Source organism: Gavia stellata, chromosome 28, assembly GCF_030936135.1.
Source record: "Gavia stellata isolate bGavSte3 chromosome 28, bGavSte3.hap2, whole genome shotgun sequence".
Classification (NCBI taxonomy): Eukaryota; Metazoa; Chordata; class Aves; order Gaviiformes; family Gaviidae; genus Gavia; species Gavia stellata.
In genome coordinates this window covers 8923993-8927799 of record NC_082621.1, presented here as the reverse complement: position 1 = coordinate 8927799, position 3807 = coordinate 8923993, and the positions used below count along the sequence as shown (strand labels likewise).

The window sequence follows — 3807 nt, the reverse complement described above, 5'->3', positions numbered from 1 at the left end:
GGTTCCAGCAAGCATGACATGAATTACTAAAGCCTTTGAATGTTACAAACTGGACACTAGTTCCTTCTTCCCATCTTCACTCACTGGATTATAGGGGTAGCCAATACTCTTTATCCACTGAGGCTCTTATGCATATGGCAGAGACTGATCTATCCCACATTACATATCACTGAGACTCATGAGGATGGAAGGCTCAGGTGTTTATTCACAGGTAGCCGATGACGTTATTTTTCCCTCTGTCCCATACCTTTCCATTCCCTCTGATTCCATTCCATTGAAGCAAGGAACTGTTCTGTGTGTACAAGTGGCTCCTTAAATGACACAGTGATGTTGTTTGCATAAAGCCCTTTGTACTTCCCTTTGTTCTTCATGTGGACTTGGACTACCCAGTAAGAGAGTGATTTGTGGACTAACCACCACTATCCTAAATCATTCCACATGGAGAAAAGAGAACCAGAAAGCTTGTGGCGAGAAAAAGGAAGGAGAAAGAATTGAAAGAACAGGTTTCAGTAATTTACAAGATTATTGACAACTCTTTGTAGGTGGGTTCCTGAGTGGAGGGATGCATGGATGGATGGATGTGTAGAACTAGGTATGTGGATGGATGCATGGTTGGAAGGAAGGATGGATGTCTAAGGAGAGACAATATGTTATTAAATTATTTTCTTTCCTGTTCTTGATTACATCCACATTCAACAGCACCTCAAATTTCTTGGTGTTTAGAAATAACCATACTCCATTTGACACTCTCCCTTAAGGCCTCCTGAAACTGTGTGTTCTTCAAGCTATAGATGAATGGATTGAGCAGAGGAGATACCACAGTGTTCAAGATGGATACCACCTTGCTGAGGTCCAGTCTGTTGGTCTGGGTGGGTGTGAGGTACATGAAGATGCAGCTGCCGTACGTGACAGACACCACAGTGAGGTGAGAGGCGCAGGTGGAAAAGGCTTTCTGTCTGCCAGCCACAGAGGGGATTTTGACCACAGCAGTAATGATGTTGATATAGGATACAGCCGTAATAGCTAGGCTACCCAGTAGGGTGAACACCACTGGGATGAAATTCACGCACTCTAGAACCTTGGTATTTCCACATTTGAGCTGAATCATTGGTGTGCTCTCACAGAAAAAATGATTAATGATGTTTGAACCACAGAATGGCATCTGGACATTTACCACTGAAGGAGAAAGAATGAGGACGGCCCCACCAATCCAGGCATTAATCACCAGCAGGCTGCAGACTTGTGAGTTCGTAATGGCCACATAGTGTAGAGGTTTGCAGATGGCCACATACCTGTCAAAGGACAATACAGCTAACAGAACAAACTCAGAGGTACCTAGCATGAAGTAGAGAAAAGTTTGAGTGAGACAATCCCGTGAAGAAATTGGTTTTTTGCCTAAAGCCAGATTGGCCAATGCTTTGGGATGACAGCGGTGGCAAAGCCAACCTCTAAGATGGAGAAATTCCTGAGGAAGAAGTACATGGGAATCTGAAGGTGATGGTTTCTCAGGGTGATGGTGCTGTATATGGAATTAGATTATAGCAACGGAATTCAGGTGTCCTTGAGGACAGAGATGGAGACTCACGCTGGTAACTAAGATACGCATCCTGGTCAAGACAATGGTACTGTACAAGAACCTTCACGTAGACAATAACCTATTTAGTGTGTGTAATGGTGTGTAGTGACATACGATTCATTCTAGAGAAGTACTCTGGAATTTAATCAAGACTTGTATCCTAAGCTAACCTCAGGTGATTTCAATACTAAAAATTATGCCCCTAGGAGGAGATTTCATATGCAAATATAAGTCCACCTTAGCAGAATGAGTTACACTAAAATTAAGACATGCACAGATGGACTTTAGTATGAGTGACCAATCAGTTATTGCAATGTGATTCTCTGCTATTGTTTTGTATAAAAGACCCTGTGTGCTTCCGAGAGGTGTGCTGGCTGATGTTAAATGCCCGGCACCCCACTCTGCAGACTGGCAATAAAGACAAATATCTCGACTCAGTGTGTTGATTGGCATTTTGCACACCGGGTGAAGAACCCCGATTTAGGGACAACAATGGTGATGATGAGAATGTTACCTGTTAAAGTCAAGGTGTAGGTGACTAGTAGGATGGTAAAGGGCACATACTGGAGTTGATCATCATCAGCAACACCTAAGTCGATGAACTCCATCACTGTTGTTTGATTCTCCATCTGTAGCTTAGCTTTAAACAGATAAAAATATTTTATTTTTTTGTTTAAAAAACAAAAAGTAATGGGCAAGAGTCTTCAAAACCTTGTTCCTGAAATCAGCCAGTGTTCCACTAACAACTGGGTGTTCTTCCAAAGAAGAGGATTCATCATGGCTCAATAAGGTCTCCACTCTGAATTGCCTGCTACCCTTGCGCACTGGTTTCTAAGATGAAGTCTACACTGCCTTTCTGAGTAATACTTAAATTCAATGCCCAGCATGTAAAGGCAAATGAATCCACACTGTAGAAGAAGCTCTTGAGTATGAAGCAGTGATCCTTCCCTCTCCTTCTGTGTCTGATCTTCACAGCCTAAAGAGACAGTTAAAATAAAATGGGACATGTGGGGGGCAGTGGGCAGTTAAAGAACTGGACCTTTATGGTGGGTGACCCTGATATAACATGTAAGCATAGGCATACCCAAGGGGAGCTCTGAAAAGGAGCATCACTTGATTGACCGCAGCCTTTATGAATACCTCCACTACCAAGGTTTAACTAAACCTCTCAACAATACTCCTTGCCCTTGCTGTCAGATTCTTAGTTAACTTCATCTTACACAAGGTGCTAAAAATAAGGTGCTAAATCTAAGTCGGCAACCATACTACTAGTATCTAGTACTTTCAGAGAGGAATTTGTCCCCTGATGAAATGATGATTAGCCCCTGGATTTGCTGAGGAGTGATTCAAAGAACAGAGGAGTCTATCTCCAGAAAGAAACAGAAGGTAAGAGTCTGCTCATCCACCTTCAAGCATCTTTCCTTGTAGAGAGCTACATGACCAAATCATCTAGAAACCTTTTTTGAACAATGGATATAAAAGGCATTTGTAGGACATGCTTCATCTCTTGCTAAAGTAGATACCTTAATTACATGAGAAGAATTGGTTTCCTGGATTGCCTATAACCAAAAAAAGACAGAGATGTAGATTTCCGTTTAAGTGAGAAAAAAATCCAACTTGTGGTGAGTAACTTACACTTAGACAATTGGGATGCTTAAACATAGAAGTCTAATAACATCTTAGGCACCACTGAGTATTCAGGACATCGATACAGTGCGGGCAGATTGGACATGTATTTATAGGATTCTGCAACCTGGAAATGAGATGGGAGATCATAAGGCATGCAAAATGCCCCTGAGTTATTCTACTGTCTTTTAAACCTTGTCAGAAGGACCCACTTGAATTCCTAGATTAATGAGACATCTACAGAGGAGTGGCAGACACTGGAGGACCATTGCCCCTAGGGGACACAATGGGAGGCTGGTCAGGTAACCCTGAGACATTTCAAAAGGAACTAGACACCTGTACGTATACAACCAAGTCAAGCATTTAATGCTGCCAAATGCCCTAAATGAGGTGCCTAAAACATGTGCAAGTTTTGCGTTAGTCACAGCAGGTTTTTCTAATTAGTTGATAACAATAAGCATTAGCAGGGATAGCTCATCTTCATCTTAAGCAGGTTATGAAGGTAAGTCTGAAAATGGCCTTCTGGACCTCTCTTGCTCTCTCCACTCACAATACACTGAGCCTAAAGTACTTCCTCAGACTTGGATGTCTAACTTGTAGATATA

The 3807-nt window shown here is 42.1% G+C and overlaps 1 pseudogene; it reads right to left on the bottom strand.

The window, feature by feature from the left end:
* Positions 1-703: 703 nt before the first annotated feature.
* LOC132319451 (olfactory receptor 6C74-like) lies at positions 704-2205 on the bottom strand (annotated as a pseudogene).
* Positions 2206-3807: the final 1602 nt, after the last annotated feature.